At 41.7% G+C, this 18,195-nt stretch overlaps 1 long non-coding RNA gene across 2 annotated transcripts in view; it reads right to left on the bottom strand.

Annotated features, from left to right (window-relative positions):
* Positions 1 to 18,195, bottom strand: part of LOC116573002 — a 106,024-nt gene that overhangs the window by 40,854 nt on the left and 46,975 nt on the right. The window lies entirely within an intron of this gene.

Genomic DNA, 18,195 nt, shown 5'->3' with positions numbered 1-18,195 from the left:
CTACCTACTTGCTCTCGATATCTCTGGAAAATAAATAAATAAAATCTTTAAAAAAATTTTTTTTAAATTCCCACTAACTTGAATCCACTAATCCTCTAGCTACCTTCTCAGTATGCAGTATTTCTTGCCTGCCACACTGCAGATTCCAAGGACAGGCATTGCTAGTGTTTTCTTTTTCTTCCCTTTCAGGGTCTACCATAGTAGGAAGAACTAGACAGGTCCTTAATAAATCCTTATGGAAATGAACAAACCAAAAAGGCCTTGGGCTTTGGAGAAAATTCTCATTTGATTTTCTTTTCTGGCTTTCCTCTCTCCTTTAATTGTACATCTCTTCTTTCTTCCTGAAATCAGATTAAGCCCCACTGAGGTTAAACCAATAGTGTTTCAAGTCATTTTCCTAATGGATATGAATTGACCGTAATCCTTTTGTTTTGTGGCTACTGGCAGTTGGTCAGGCAGGTGATCGAGATGAAGATTTTAATCACTCCCAAAATATAGTATTAGCTTACAAAATGTCAACCCTCTCCTGCACTGGAGAGTCATTTATGATAACATTGTAGCTGAAGGAAAGGGCCCCAAGAAACCTTAATTGGCCTTCAGCTGATTTTAGGAACCAGACCTTCCTTGTAATTTGCTGCAAAACTCACACAATTCTCTGAAATAAGAAGATCAGTCATGGGACACTGCAGTGAGAACATTATAGAAAATAGCTCAAGGACAGATCTGTGTACCACAGATTCGTTACGAAGTTAGGACCAGACCCAACTTCCAATGTACTTGTCTTTGGGAGAACTCCTTTCTTTCTTTTTACTTTTTTTAAGATTTATTTATTTATTTTTAAAGAGAGAGAACACACAAGTGGGGGGAGGGGCAGAGGGAAAGAAAGGGAGGGAGAGACTCCCAAGCAGACTCCCCAGTGAACACAGAGCCCAGTTCGGGGACCCATCCAAGGAGCCTGGGATCATGACCTGAGCCAAAACCAAGAGTCGGACACTCAACCAACTGAGCTACCTAGGCACCCCTGGGAGGACTCATTTTTTAATCAAGGCTTGACTTTTAAAGGCAAAAGATTTCTCTTTGATCCACACGCAAGTGAAAGCAAACAGAAATATTGATAACAGTGGAAAACAGGAAAGCTGATTTATTTTGGGCAGGAAACTGTTTTTGCCAAAAGATGAGTCTGGAATGGAATTAAAAACATGAAAGTATTTCTCTTGAGGCCATTCCAAGTGGCACCTGCACTCACGGGCATACCGTGGATCTTATTACCATAGAACAGGACTGGCCAATGAGTGTTATTTTGCATAACATTTCTGATCAGTTATAGTGGCTGCTGAGAACACAGTATCCAAAAGGATTCTCCTGTTGCATTTCAGCTCAATAAGACAGAATGCTGGAACCATTCGGCAATGTCTACTGTGGCAGAGGACCTGAAACCCTTGTACTATAAGGACTTGCCATCCTCAACTTGGAATAGTGGGAGCAAGTGAGATTTCTGATGCAAGTAGAGACATACTTATGAAGCTCTGTTGCGTTATTATTTTCAATTACCATTTCTCATTGCCAACAATAGCATAAATCACAAACATGAATATCTAAAGTTAGAGCACTTCCTTCAAAGTATCAAATTAGTGGGCTCTCCAAGTCCCTGTTCCCTTTTCATGAGAGCCATTGTGACAGGTTTGCCAGTGAGAGAAACAGGTCTATGTTGAGGAACTATTTTATGGTAATAAAGGAGAAAAACGTAAATGCCAGTTTGGCTCATGGCAACTCCCTAAGTAAGTAAGTAAGACTAGCCTTGAAGCAAACTTCATACACCCACCCCCATTTCCACAGTAGGTTCAGGAAGGTCCTTAAAAGAGAGGTCTTGCTCATTCCTACCAATTACTGGAAGAACCAGCTGGTGAGTAACTTACCTGTTCACTGACATTTGACTTGAGATCTGCGTCATTGGTTCAGAACAAAGGAAACAGGAAGCGATATGCAGGAGAAAAGATCATGTCCCCAAAGGCAACTTGGGCTCCCTGCTGACACTGTCCCCAGCCTAGTCTCTGACAGCCATTTGGCAAATCCATCCCTCCAGCACTGTTCTCCAGCACTGACAGCTTGAGAGAGGGCTCAGGCAATTTTCCCTTTCTTTAGAGGAGTCAATGCAGCAAGAAACCACTTCTCTGCACACTGTGTGGGGATCTGCAGTCTAATGGAAAAGGCATCATGGTGTCAGGACAAGGGGAGGTTTCCCTGTGCATCTGAGACCAGAGTGCCAGAGACCAGCAGTAATAGAGACAGTGCAAATATTTCTAAAGACGTTTCACTCTTTCCAAGGTTCAGGCCTCTAAATCTCAATGGCATTTTGAGATGGAAGAGATGGAATGGAAGTTTTCTGTGAAACAGCTGCCCACAGTCCCACATTCTGACTGATCAGCTAGCTCCCCTCTAGCTGATGAAAACAAGAAGACCTCTTCAGCAATACCAGGAAAGATCAAAAAGGCAACAGAGTTAGACTAGATATTGGCTCAGAAACGTCACTGTCCTCCTTTCCCTCCCTACCCTGCCATCAGTAACCACAGAATGAGCTCTGGTTGCTAACAAACTTCTTGATGAAAATCTGAACAATGTTTTCTGTTTTACCTTATGAAGTGGAAAATCCCCAAAGGGGGAAAAGAAGGACTACAGTCTAGTTGGAAATTAAGTTAAACTCAATTAATTTGCATAAATGCATTGGGTTGCTTTGGTATTGTAATTAATTCTCGATTTCTAAAGAGGAGCTTGTCCCTGCAGACTGTGTCCCAGAATGCGCCATGTGCAATGGCTCTAACTTGGCTGGCAGCCTGGCTACAAGGGCATCAGCAGATGGACGGTAAGCTCTCTGAGGACAGACACAAGGCTGCTGTTGCTCTGTTGGATAAATACATGATGTGTTCACTTGATAAATATTTATAAAGCATCCACGGTGATTGTACATCAGCACATTCATGGGACCTAAAAGTGAACAAAACAGATGGCTGCCTACCTTCATGGATCTTACATTCTAAATGGAGAGAGGCAGATTCTAAACAAGCAAGCCAATCAACAAACGAGACCCTTTCAGGTGTGACAAATTTTATATGGTACTATAAAGAAATAAAATGAGGTATGAAAATAAAAAGCAGTTCGAGGGGAAGACATCCAAGAACTGAGAAGTAAATGACTGAGAGTCAGCCATCACTCCTAGCAGGGGCAATGGTGTGCACAGGTGCCATAGGTGGGCAATTTTGGCATGTTCCAAGGATAGAAGGCAGACCAGCATGACTGGAACCCGGTAAATGAGAGGGAGAAAGACATAAGAGGAGACTGGTGGAATGGAGAGGGACTAGGTCATGGTATAGAGTTCTAGTCTAAGCCCAACATTCTCTGGGTTCTAGTCTAAGTCCAAAGGGAAGTCACTGGAAGGATTTTAAGTGAGAGAAATGGCATGATCTGATAAAAGTTCACTCTGGCTTTTATTTGCAAAATGGACTATAGAGGGTCAGAATGGATGCATCTAAGATGCATATTCTCATTTTAAATCTGGGGTGGGAGTAGGTGAGAAATTTTGAGCAAGAATAGAGAGGCAAGAAGTAAACTGGTTGTATTGATTGAATATAAGATAAGCTGCTATATCAAAAAGATCCCACAATACAGTAGCTCATAAGAGCTACTGTGAATTATCTCTCTCTTGTGTAAGTCCACAGTTGAGCAGTCTGGGCTTACTTAACTCGCCCTGCAAAGTTATCAAGGACATAAGCCACTAAAGTGAACCAGCCATGCCCAACCTATGGCTTCTATCTCTAGATCCTAGATAAATGCTTTCGCTTTGCCATCCCACAGACATGAAAAGAGGGCAAAGGAAGAAATACAGGAAGTGGTGTACTGATCAATGTTTAGTAACTGGTTCAGGATGAAGGGTGGAGGGTGTGGAAGGGAGGGACCGGATATGCAACATTTGCTGATTTCCATGGTGTAAATACTTCCACCACAGTTGACTTCAAGTTATCTACTGGATCTCACTGAGTTCAGTTAGAGATGCATACAATGGAGTCTCATGGGTCCTGATAGGTTGACTCTGGCCTACCACTGGCTCCAGAGCAAAGCTTCTACTATAAGCTACTCCCATCTGAGATCATGACAAGTTATAGTGCACCCAAGAACACTGGGCCGTAGGGTTTGTGGGAAGCCACACATTGATTAGTGCAAAAGCATCCAAGATTCTACTTAAATTCACAGAAAAGGAAATTTTTTAAATGATAGGCATAAGTATGGGGGATGCTTACAGCAATAAAACTATTCTGAATGATACTCTAACGGTGGATACATGCCATTATACACTTGGGAAAACTCCACAGACTGTCTAACAGGAAGAGTGAGTCCTAATGTAAATTAGGATTAGTTAATAATATCAATATTGGCTTATTAATTTTAACAAATGTACTATACCAATGCATATGTCAACAGAGGGGAAGTTGAGGGAAGGGGCAGCAGGGAGTATGTTGGAACTCTCTGTACTTTCCATTCATTTTTTTGTAAACTCAGAAGCACTTTAAAAATAGTCTATTAAGGGGTGCCTTAATAGTCTATTAAGGGGTGGCTCAGTCATTAGGCGTCTGCCTTCAGCTCAGGTCATGATCCCAGGGTCCTGGGATCAAGCCCCGCATCATGTTCCCTACTCAGCAGGAAACCTGCTTCTTCCTCTCCTACTGCCCCTTCTGGTGTGCTGTCTCTTGCTATCCAAATAAACAAATAAAATCTTTAAAAAGATAGCCTATTAATTAAAAATATATATCTAGAAAAAAAGCAACAGCATGTGTATGTGTATAAATGTGAGTGTGTACACAGGGGTGCGTGTTTGGGTATGTGTGTGACAGGAGGAACCTCATAGACCTGATGGCAGGAGACCTGAATGACTGTATTCCAAGCCTTGCACAGCAAGACCAAAGGTAATCCTGTGAAGGAAATGCCCATATTTCTTCAGTCAGCCTGCTACCTTCCTCTATAATAATTTGGAGCTTATGGTGGACCTGCCAAAAACGGCACTTTCACTGACTGGAGACATTTCCAAAAAGAAGAACTGTAAATCAGTGGTCATTCCTGTCTTTCACCCCTTCCCATACAAATCTCTTCTCTGCAATCTTATTGGAAACAAGCATGTGTGTTCTGTTTTGGGGCTGGGGAAAGACACGAAGAGGGACCATGAGAGGAGTCACTATCTGCTTCTCCCTGCTTCTACCCCAAAGACAAATAACTAAAAGATCATCTTTCATGTCCCAAATATCCCATTTCCTTATTACGTTACAGTAGCTTGAATGATGCCCCCCTAAAGATGACTATACACTAATCCACAGAACATGGGAATATGTTCCTGATATGGCAAAAGGGACATTGTCAATGTGATCAAGGATCCTGAGATGGAACTTGATCCTGGATTGTCCGGTTCAACTCAATGCAGTCACAAGGGTCCTTATAAAGCAGATAGCTATGTAAGGGAAGCAGAGGGACACGGAGAGAGATTAGAAGGTATGATGCTGCTGGCTTTGAAGATGGAAGATGGGCCATGTGCCAAGGAATGCAAACAGCTTCTGAAAGCTGAGAAAGGCAAGGAAACTGATTCTTCCCTAAAGCATCCAGAAGGAATGCAGCCCTCTTGACCCATTTTAGAACTTCTGACTTCCCAAGCTGAAAGAGAATTAAAAAACACTAAGTTTGTGGCAATTTGTGCCAGCAATTTGTCACACCATAGGAAACTAATATATGTACCTTCTACCTAGAATTCTGCTCCATCTGTACCATCAAACTACCCAGGTGTCTCCTCTGCCTATCCTATTCTTGAAGCTCTTACCTTAATTCTGTGGTTCCCAGGCCAAGCCCAAACAAAACACATGCCACCATCTTGCCTCTCTGTTCTTAGTCTGGCATAACTGCCAGTGGGCAGATAAAGACACTCAAAAGAGCATTTGTTCAATGAGTGTATGTTTGTTTGCAAAGTCATTCCCTGCTTACAAGGATAATGTAGGGCTTTTATAGTTTTTAGTATTTTGTTTTCAGCTGTGCTGTTTGCTTTAATCTACTAATCTACACTCTATCCCATAAGAAACCAACCCACACACATGGCAGTTCTAGCTGGAAGAACACAGATTTTGTTTGTTTGTTTGTTTTTTGTTTTGACCTGCCCCCATCATCTGAGCTCTTTATGGGGCTCCTCTTCCTAGAACTTCTTACTGGTAAATTCCATCTCAGCTTCTTTTAGTGTGGGGTACCAATCTAAACTAGAATCAGATGGAAGCTCTATAGAGCCCCAAAATACACAGCCATGGGCTGGGGTCCAAAAGAGACAGTGACTGTACCTGAGCTAGCAGAATGGCTAGCATGTGAAACTAAAAAAAAAAAAAACAAAACAAAAAAAAACATCTGGGAGCTGCACGGGCTTATTGGGCTCACAAAGAGGGAAATGCTCCCAAGTTACAGATTTTACCCCCAACCTGGCCATCCACCTCAGATACACAATGTCCTACTCATAAGGGGACTAGGTGACAAATGATAAGGAAATGAGATCCCAAGATGAAAAACCCATTCAAAGGATGTCTCCTTCTGCCGGCGGGGTGTGTGTGGGGGGGGTGGTCATAGAGTCTGGGAGTACAGGAAAATGCATTGCAAAGAAAAATAAAAACCAGTAGTTCAACTTCTCTTCTGAACCAGACCAGTTAATTCTCCTCTCAGACCTTGGTTTGACCACACAGACAGCAAATGTCTGGGTCGCTTTTTGCAGCATAAATATAATAAGAAAGGCACATTCACAGGGCTCCTGGGTGGCACAGTCAGTTGAGCGTCCAACTCTTGATTTTATTTCAGGTCATGATCTCAGGTCCTAGAGATCAATCCCCAGATCCATCTCCATGGTCAGCACAGAGTCTGCTCTGGATTCTCTCTCTTTCCATTTCCCTCTGCCCCTCCCTCCACTCATGGGCCCACATGTGTACACACTCACTCACTCTCTCTCTCTCAAATAAATAAATCTTCAGAAAAAAAATAAAAGCAAGACACATTTGTTTTTAACTCAGGGTAAGTCAGAAAGCAATGAAATGATGAAATGATCACATTAACTTTCTAGATTTTAATACTGAATCATTTCCCTTTTTTGGTTCTCTACAAAATGACTGAATTCATTCAACCAAAAATATACACACCCAGTTGGGCAGAGTGTTGTTGCACTAAGGTGGCAATGACCGTGGGACAATCACCACTTTTCACCCTCTCCCCTCTTTGATTCCGTTCTATGAACCTGGGAAATGCCAAGTGTCAAATATTTCTAGTTACCTAAGCCCTTCAAGATGGAGCTTCCATTTCTTGGAGATAACACTAAGCAGGAGACTTCAGAGAAGGCACCATTTAAATGTCCCAAATTGATTTGCCTTATGATGTCGGGAGCAGAGAAGGAGGAGGAAGATACCAATTAAACTGAACCCTCAGGCACAGACATCTCATTACAGGCATCTGTTGAGTGGAAACTGCTCAGGACCACCTCCACTGCACAGTCCTCATCTCCAGTGACTGCCCACCTCTTAGAATGACCCCCAGGCTAATGACAGAACATGATTTCAGTCATTCCAAATGAGACCCCGTAACCAACATTTGGCTTTTCTGTAGGGGTTCATTTAAAACTCACTCCCTACAGTTCTAGGCAGAAAAATTCATATCAACTTAAATACAAGGAAATGCCCCAAGCTCATGCAACTCCAAGGAAGACTGGCAGAGTCCACTTGATATGAAGAAAGGTACTTGTGTCTTTCTAATTCTGTTCTGTATAGACAAGTGTCACACAAGGGCATTCTCCTGGTGCTCAGCTTTGGTCCTAACTACAACGCATGAAACGATGGGAGGATAAAGTTCATAGAAGAAGAAATACAGGTTAACAACCGTAGGGAAAAAGTTTGATCTCCATTGTAATCAAAGATGTTTAAGTTTACATAACAATGAGAAACTCTTGTCTGTAAGATATGGGGAGATACATACATATATGTAACATATATAGATATATATCAGATATATACAAATATACGTATGTATATGAATAGATATAGATAAATATCAGAACCGGTGAAGTTGGGATGTAATAAACTTTCTCATAATATGCTAGTGATACTGTTTTAGAAAGAAAACCAGTCATTTATACAAGAATTTAAAAAAGAACCCTATGAACTAATCCTACCACTTCTGAAAAGTAGTTGAAGGCAATTTCCCAGCACTTACTGCACAAAATCTTCAAAGCAGTATTATCCATAGCAGCAAAAACAATAAAAATAATAAAAGGAAGCATTTTAACTAGCCCCTAGATAACTAGGGCACACCCACATGATGGAATATTATGCAGCCTTTCAAAAAGTATATCACCACCATCTTAAAATACCTGAAAGATGTTTAAAATGTAAATATCATATTACATTTAAAGGAAAGGATAGCACTGTGGTCTGAGACTATTCCAGGAATAATCTCAGTCTTTTGGTACTGGTTAAAACCTGATTTGTGACCCAGTATGTGGTCATTCTGGAGAAAGTTCCATGTGCATTGGAGAATGATTATTCTGTTGTTTTAGGGTGGAATATACTGTATATGTCTATGAGGTCCATCTGGTCCAGTGTGTCATTCAAAGCTTTTGTTTCTTTATTGATTTTCTGCTTAGATGATCTGTCTATTGCTGAGAGTGGAGTGTTGAGGTCTCCTACTATTAATGTATCACTATCAATATGTCTCATTAGCCATTAGGAAAATTCAAATCAAAACCACATTGAGATACCACCTTACACCAGTTAGAATAGCAAAAATTAACAAGGCAGGAAACAACAAACATTGGAGAGGTTGTGGAGAAAGGGGAACCCTCTTATATTGTTCATGGGAATGCAAGCTGGTACAGCCACTTTGGAAAACAGTGTGGAGGATCCTCAAAAAGTTTAAAATAGAGCTACCCTATGACTCAGCAATTGCACTACTGGATATTTACCCAAAGATACAGATGTAGTGAAAAGAAGGGCAATATGCACCCCATTGTTCATAACAACAATGGCCACAATAGCCAAACAGTGGAAAGAACTGAGATGCCCTTCAACAGATGAATGGATGAAGAAGATGTGGTTCATATATACAATGGAATATTACTCATTCATCAGAAAGGATGAATACTCAACTTTTGCATTAACATGGATGGAACCAGAGGAGATTATGCTGAGTGAAATAAGTCAAACAGAGAAAGTCAATTATTATATGGTTTCACTTATTTGAAGAATATAGGGAATAGCATGGAGGGTATTAGGAGAAGGAAGGGAAAAATGAAGGGGGGGAATCTGAGGGGGAGAAGAACTATGAGAGACTGTGGATTCTGGGAAACAAACTGAGGGTTTTAGAGGAGGCGGGTGGGGGGATGGGTGAGCCCAGTGATGGGTATTAAGAAGGGCACCTATTGTCTGGAGCACTGGGTGTTACACCCCAACAGTGAATCATGGATCTCTACATCAAAAACGAATGATGTACTGTATGGTAACTAAAATAACATGATAAATAAATAAATAAAATAATTGTGATGACAGAAACAATCCCTGGCTATGAGAAAAGGAAACAAGAATTAGATCTTTCTCTAAAAAACAAAAATTAAAAATAATATAGGAAAGGATAAGTTGTATATACCATAGGCTGACAGCTTTGGGGGGAGAAACCTTAGAATAATGTAAGGACATCAAAATACAATTGGAAGGGGGTGCCTGGGTGGCTCAGTGGGTTAAAGCCTCTGCCTTCAGCTCAGGTCATGATATCAGGGTCCTGGGATCGAGTCCCGCATCAGGCTCTCTGCTCAGTAGGGAGCCTGCTTCCCTTCCTCTCTCTCTGCCTCACAACGCAGAGTACTAACCACTATACGATCACGGCGCGCCACTTGCCAGGCGACGCCCTCTCTCTCTGCCTGCCTCTCTGCCTTCTTGTGATCTCTGGCTGTCAAATCAATCAATCAATCAATCTTAAAAAAAATAAAAATTTAAAAAATTTAAAAATTTAAAAAATTTAAAAAATACAATTGGAAGGTCAGATTGTGGAAGATATTTTCATTCTTATTTTGCATTTTCCAATTTTCACATCAAGCACATACTATTTTCATAATCAGAAGAAATGTAATTTAAAAAAGAAACTATGTTTTGAAACATAAGTAAAAATGAAAGAATGAAAGTGCAAGGAAAAAGTAGCCCATTTAGACCTCTACTCTAGGGAACAGGAACTGTAGGAAAGCCCACATCCTGTTTTAATCCATATGCAAATAAAACCCTCATCTTTATATGCAGATATTCATGAATATGGAGAATCTGGCAGCTGAAACTAGTACTTTGATGTATGCCAATGCATGCAGAGCTATTAGAAAGAGGATTTGTGATAATCCTGTTGACACCACCCAAAGAACCTTACCTATTCCAGAGCCCAACTGGAGCTCAAAAATATCATAGAAAGACAAACAGCACGGGGTAATTTAGCAATTAAGGGAATCACAGTAAACAGATTGGAGGATGAGCTCATTTATCCCCATTTCCAAAGTTTCAATAATAGATTTCTTTGGAGGGTAAGATAGAATAAAAACCTTGAAAGCTAATACTTCCTTTGAGAAACAGTAGGGGCAGGAAATGTTTCCTTTCCCACTTTGGAAAGGTTAGGGCAATGAAAAGCTACAATAAAATGCTTTGGAATCCCACAGAGCAGCATGTATCACAGGAAAAATTATGGCTCTGGCTGTGGAATGATCCTCTGCACCATCGCTGAGCTGAGACACCCCTGGCACAGGAGCTTTGCTCACTTCCAACCCCAAACAATTTTGTATGTAACAGATTCTGGAAAAATCCCTTTAGACTGGTTTGCAGGAAGCAATATTTGATGTGGGAAGCAAAGGCGGAAGAAAAGTTACTCAATTTCCTTACTATCACCAGCCTATTGATGAGTCCTTGAAATAGGCAGAGTGATATGCCTCTAGGAACTCAGCTGCCTTGATGGTAATACTTTGTGAAGGGCAAAAGGCAATCTCAGTCTGACTCCAAGGATCCTGTGAGGGAGTCTACTTTAACATACAATAATGCCTTTGGTTCTGGGATCAAGTCCCACATTGGGCTCCTTGCTCAAGAAGGAGCCTGTTTTTCTCTCCTCTGCTTGTACCCTCTCTGTCTCTCTTTCTCACTCTCTCTTGCTCTTGCTCTCCCTCTTGCTCTGGCAAATAAATAAAATCTTTAAAAAAAAAAAAAAAATTCCTTTGGCTGGGACACCTCAGTAGCTGAGTGGGTTAAGCTGCTGCCTTTTGCTCAGGTCATGATCCCAGGGTCCTGGGATGGAGACCTGCATCAGGATCTCTGCTCAGCAGGGAACCTGCTTCCTCCTCTCTCTCTGGCTGTCTCTCTGTCTTCTTGTGATCTCTGTCTGTCATATAATTAAATAAAAATATTTTTTAAAAATTCTTTTGGAAACTTCCTTTATCTCTACACGTCCCACCCAAGATACTAGTTGCCAAATATTCTCCAAATGTATGACCCACAGAAATACATCTGAAGGGTCTCGTGACTGAGGGTTTACTAAATAGTAATAAATGACCTTTTCCTAAACAAGAGCTAGCCCTCTCAAGATCCTGGAAACCTTGTTTCTAAAATACCTGGGAGGCTTACACTATACCTAACCCCCTCCCAACCTAAAAGTACATAACGGGCCATTCCTTGACCCACTGCAGCTCTTTTTGCCCAAGGGACCCATCCCTGTGCTTTAATTCCCACCTTTCTGCACCAGAGACATCTCAAGAATCCCTTCTTGGCCATCAGCTCTGAACCCTAACATCTTTCCTACATCAACTTTGACTTCCCTGTCAGACTGCTGCCCCATGGAACCTGCTCTGACTTGAGACTTTTGATAATCTGCTTTGCCAGAAAATACATGGAATGATAGAAGAGACTCCATTTTAGGAAGTTACTAAAGAAAAAAAATTGACAAAGATGCAATCTTGTTTTAAAGGCCCAATACATGAGTAATATTGTGAACGACAGTGAGCGTGGGGCAGTTGACAATGAGTTTCCGCACTAAATGTGAATCTTTCGTGTCTTTCCTCCCTGAGACTCTGCTTCTGTAACTATAAAGTGGAGACAGGAGGGTGGATAGTGGGGTTGGAGTTGGGGCGGGGGTTGCATTCGGTGAGTTCTGGGTCCCATTACAGGGTTAACGTTCACTGACCCGAAGAAGAGGAGACTGAGAAGTCTCGCTTAGGGTGGAGGGAAGCCCCTTCCAAGAAAGAGATTATGCAAACCGCACAACTGGTCCCAGACAGCACTGTCCACATCGCTGATGCACAGTTGGTAAGACTGCACAGTGCCTTCTGGATGTTAGGGTTTAACCACACCCAACACTCAGTTGTCTACTTTGAAGCCCTTGCCCCAGAAACCAGAATCAATTGTTCTGTATCCCAGCAGACCTCAAACTATACATTACTCAGGGAATCGTCTCTGAGCTCAAGTTCTTAATGGTCAAGCTGTCAACACCGGGTGGCCTCACTTACATTCAATCTTGGATGCCTGCTCCTTCCGTGGGCAGGAAACAAAGCCGCTGCCTTGGGTAGGGTCATGGCCCCACCTGCCCCATCAGTCTGCTGCCATCATTAGAAATTCCCCTTGTTAAGTCTTTCGATGGTTCCCAAGCCTCTATCCATCACAGAGAACGTGTTCCTTTGAACAAAGACCCCAGGTGACAGCGAGAACCAACTGATTCATCAAATCAGCTGTATTCACAAGCTATAGTGGTTGATCAATATGTTGAATATAACCCCTGGTAATGTGTCACTAAAAAAAAGAAGAAAAAGTCACTAAAATGCAGAGGAAGTGATATTGACTAACTTCCATTCTAGTCCAGCTCTATTACATACTTGCAAAATGGACCCAAAAGGACTACTTATTCTCTGGACCTTGGTTTTCTTTTCTAGAGAATGTTTGGGCCTGTTCAGAAGGATTTTGCTATTTTATTCTATTTTATTTTACTTTAACCTGTTTAGGGCTAAAGCAGACTCCAAAAAATCATGTGACAGATGTGGGTGTCTGTGCAGGGGACCTACAGCTTTTATCAGAGTCTCAAAGGGATCCATAATCCAAAAGTCAATTAAAAGCCACTTCTTTAAGCAAATCCAGAATTTGCACACAGGAGGGGCTTGGTGGCAGCATGCTGGCTGGTGAATGATTATCTGCAAGCTGTATTTGCCCCCCAGCACAATCATTTTATTTATACCATATGACACAGATCAATAGGAAGGGCAGAATTTTCTAAAGATGCATTACCTCAAGCAAAGAAAATAGTAGTTATTAGTCCATGTTGGTGGTAATGTTACTTTCTTACAAAGTGTGTCACTGCTGCTTATGATGAATTTGGGGATGAAGGAGAGGCCAAAGCATCCCCAGGTCAATTCTTGGCTCCAAGAACTCAGAATGCTCCATAATTTCCATTTGGAATTGTAAGGTATAGGGAAGATCCAAAGAACGTGGTGCTTCTCCATGAAAAGCAAGCCTAGGAGACCAGAAATATGAGGGGACTGAGGCATGCCACCTGCAAGACCGAGGAATCAGGCTCATGGGTACCTCAACCAAACCTGTCCCATCTCATAGCTGTCTCCTTAAAAATCTACTTGCCTCTACATCCTGTCTCAATGTGACTGCAGTGAATACACCAGCCTATTCTATTCGAGTGGTGGTAAGAATGAGGCACTGAATGAACTAAAAAGGATGGTAACAATTCTGCCAGAAAGAAAAGTTTGATTAGATTTGCATAATCATGATGTTTTAAATAATGACAGTCCCCACTTTGGGCTTGGATGTCAACTCTCCTGGAGGTGTTACCATCATTATTCCATAGGAATCATCCACAGGAAAACACACAATAGCAAAAGAATATTGTGTCCAAACCTCTGTGGGGTGATGTGGAAATCAGCATTAAGTGAGCTGATGGCACATCATTAAATAAGAAACCTGGTTTCCCCATAGGCTTCCCTGGAGAACTGCATTAATTCAGAAAACTTCATTGGGGAGGGTAACTCTTTCCTGGAAAGCATAAGTGTGCAAAGACTATGTTTAAAGTCCTTGTGGACCATTGTTCAGCCATAATGACCTCCTGGGGGAGTTTTCCAAGCACTCACAACACACAGCACTCACAACTGATACTCAGGTATCAATTTATGACAAATACACAGAAATTTAGGAAGGCTATTCAAGATGGCCTTAGGATCATAAGTAAGTTGGTGACCTCCCAGTGACCACCATAGAAACAATAACACCACCACAACTACTAGGCACTCAGTGAAACAACACTGGAAAGAATTTAAATGTCCAACGTTAAAAAAAAAAAATGGCAGCAAATTACAATATATCCATAAAGTAATTATGATGCTGTCGCTGAAATTTATGCACATGAAGAATATTTAAGGACAGGAGAAGAAAGTTATGATATGTTAAATGAATAAATCAGGATTAAAAGCTGTATATAAATAAAGCATGATCCCTGCTCTGTTTAAAAAATAATCTAACAGAGATAACTATTAGTAACATTTGTTGTACAAGTGACTTCCTATACAAATGACTTTTCTTTTCTTCCTTATAGTTCTTCATTGAAAAAGATAAACACCTTAAAACCTGATCTTTCTGACCAAGAAAGAACTTTTGAATGGGGATATCTAAAAATAAAGGGCTTTTCCTAAAATTAGGAGAACATATGTTTTTTTCTCCCCCCTGGGGAGGTAATCTGCTATATCCAATGAACAAAAGGGACTGAATATATCTGGTCTACCGCTGGCAGGAGCTTCAAACTCCTCATTAGCCTTCCCTTCCTGTCCCTTCCCCCTGCTCCTCTGAGTCCCAAGATAGAACACAGCAGAGCACAACAGCCTTTGTCCTGTTCCTAGCCGGTGAATTCTGGCACAATCAGAGGGACCCACAGTCCCCCTACTTGTGCCCCGAACAGACCCTGAGCTAGAATGCCATCTGTTGCTAGTACTTGGAAGCCAGCCTGAAGCACCAACACAGGTACGGAACTGAGAAAGGAAATTATTGCAGAGACAAGATTCCATTTCCACCATCAACAGCCACTAAGCCTGGCTTTGAGGATTCTTCTGCCAGAAGCATGTTCTCCAAGTCAGGTGTAGGAGAAAACGCAAAGAATGAACCCTGCTAGAATCCTAGTTCCACCTGTTATGAAACATGTGGCTTTGGGCAAATGGTTCAAACTTATTGACCCTCAATGTTCCCTCTCTAAAATAATATCTATAACCTAGACAATTGTTTCAAGAATTAAGTGAGACCACATATATACCGTATTCTGGCCAGGGCCATCTGTGTGCCCTGAGATCAGTCAACCATCCCTGTGAAAGGAAAAGATTGGCCTCGTTCTATTGCTGTGGAAATATGTTAACCCTAAGGCACAGCTATCCATAGTGACCCAGAACCCACTGCAGAGACAGAAAAAGAAAAAAAACAAAAAACAAAAAATGGCGTTAATGAAAGTCTTCAATTAAAGGACCAAGATAGTGGTACCAATTTCCTAGGGAATTCAGATTAGAAAAAAGGCAAAACAAAGAAGACAATAATCAGAAATGGCTGTGAAGGAGGTCTCATTTGAGCTGGGCTTTGGTGGGTAAGAAAAATATAGTTTTTTCTCTCTCTCTAAGCTAATACACTTATTCTTGGTAAATGCCCCCAACAGGACCGTCCTGCAACATCACTTATATAGTCATAAAAAGGTGCAGTCACATTTGTTTTAAATAACTATCCTTCTTTCCCTTCCTCCTTCCCTTGCTCTCAATCCTACTCCTATTTTTCATTTTAAGGAGTTTAAGGTTAATGTGTTTGGGGATTTGTTTGGAAAAGAAAAATATCACAAAATTGGGAATATTTGCAGGTTATGGAAGCCTACAAGTTATGGGGGTGGTCTTCTCTTTCAGATGGCAGATGTACTTATCAGTCAAATGGTTGGATGTTAGACTAAGCATCACAGATTTTACCCTGAGATGCATCTGTTTAGGTAGAAAGTTAGCCCAGGTAGGTACCTACAGTCACTTTCAGGTCCTGTGTAGAGCTCCATAATCCCACAAGTTTCCCTAAGAGAGGAGGCTGCTTTTCTTTTTCTTTTTTTTTAAAAGATTTTATTTGTTTATTTGACAGAGAGATAGAGAGCACAAGTAAGCAGAGCAGTAGGCAGAGGGAGAGAGAGAAGCAGGCTCTCTGCTGAGCAGGAAGCCCGATGTGGGGCTCGATCCCAGGACCCTGGAACCATGGCCTGAGCCGAAGGCAGCTGCTTAACCAACTGAGCCATGCAGGTGCCCCGGAGGCTGCTTTTCTAATTGGCTCTAATAATTCCTGAAGTATGTTCCTCCTTGACTATCTGTTTTGTTGTCCAAGAGATATTTACCAATTGGGAAAGATGGGATCACACAGCATGCAGTGCCTCCACGCCTGGGGACACTGTGGTTAATGAGGAAGAGTAAATCCTTGCCTTCATAGAGCCATATTCTGGGGAGAAATAGGATGCATGCCCATATAAACAATCACACACAGAAGATGAGTTCAGATGGTACAGTGTGTCACGAAGAAACATGTCAGGGCAATGGGATGACTCTAGAAGGATGTTCACCAAGACCTCCTGAAGGAGATGCCTTCTAAGTAGAAACCAGAGCTATGACAAGGAGACTTGCCTCTTTATTGACTTCAGCCATGTTCCTCATTTCTCCTAGAGAAACGATAGACCCTAAGGAATAACACTCTCTAGACTGTGGTGCTGGTCTGCCATTCTGCTTCAACAAGCATTGACAGCAGACCTATGATGAATGAGCTGTAAGGAAGGAACAGTACTACAATGGCTAAAACACAAGTATGTGAAAGCATCACTAATTACACTGTGCAGGGTTTCTCTTCTAAAACTGTTACCTTCCCAGCTAGACTAGGGTCAACATGACAAACTGTTATGGCTGCACAGAAAAGTAACTGAAGAGCTGTCTGAAGAAATAGACAAGGACTTCTCGGAGAGAGTGATGTTTCCTTCCATAAAGGAAGAGTTGGAATTGTCTGGGCCGAGAAGAGCAGAGATTTCTAGCACAGGAAAGAACTTAATACCTGTGACTAGAGTCAAAGAAGCATTTCTGGGAGAAAGGAGAGTTGAGGCACAAAGTGGGGGTGGGAAGACCACTTGAGTTACAACTACAAAGAGATTTGGATGCTTCACTAAGACACTGAGACACAAGTTGGCAGTGGTTGGGGAATGGTAATCTGGGGCAAGACATGGCCAGATGATTTTACTAGGAAGATTATTATGGGTGCTGGTTTGAGGCAGGTAGAATCCAACCAATCCAAGGGAGAGAAGGTCTGACTAGAACATCTCTTTCCCGGACAACATCAAACCGCAGCCTGGAAGATCCTACCTGATTGATTTGCTTAATGAATTGTATAAAAGACAACAGGCAGAGGGCTAAGTCATAGTCATCATGGTTTGTTTTCAGACAAGCCTTCACAACTGACATATGCTCATTCTCTCATAATACACCCTTCATTCAACAAATTGAACTAAATAAACACTTCCTATGATCCAGGTGTAGGACTTGGCATTGGGGTGTAGAGCATCAAACTTGACCATGCCTGTCCTTGAGGAGCCTATGGTCTTGAGGTAGTGTTGGACTACTAAACAGACTGGAAGAACAAACAATCCAGAGGGGAAATCTCTGCAGAAGGGGTGACGTCTGAGCAGGGACCTAAAGGATGAGGACATTTAGCCAGGTGAGAAGGAGGGAAGGATGTTCCAGGCAGAGACTGATACACAGTCTGGGGAACACTTCAGGAAGTCAGTGTGACCAGGGTGTGAGCTTCAGTACAAAGAGGGGTAGAAGAAAAGCCCAGCAAAGTAGATTATGGACATTTTCTGAATTTCTGTAAAAGAACAGAGAACAGAAAAGAAAGAATTCAAGCTGATGATGGCCAGTTCATCATTCATTTTCCTGTGGTCTGAATTTCCTTCTGCCTACCCCTGGGCAGAGTAACCTCCTGGGAACTTAAAAAAAAAAAATTCTTTCTTTCTTTTTTCTTTTTTCTTTTTTTAATACCACACTGCTAAGTCAATATGTCTGGTTCCCAGTGCAGGCTCTCTATTTTCTTTTCAGTACAT

Source organism: Mustela erminea, chromosome 14, assembly GCF_009829155.1.
Source record: "Mustela erminea isolate mMusErm1 chromosome 14, mMusErm1.Pri, whole genome shotgun sequence".
NCBI classification, from domain to species: domain Eukaryota; kingdom Metazoa; phylum Chordata; class Mammalia; order Carnivora; family Mustelidae; genus Mustela; species Mustela erminea.
This window is presented reverse-complemented; position numbering and strand designations above follow the sequence as displayed.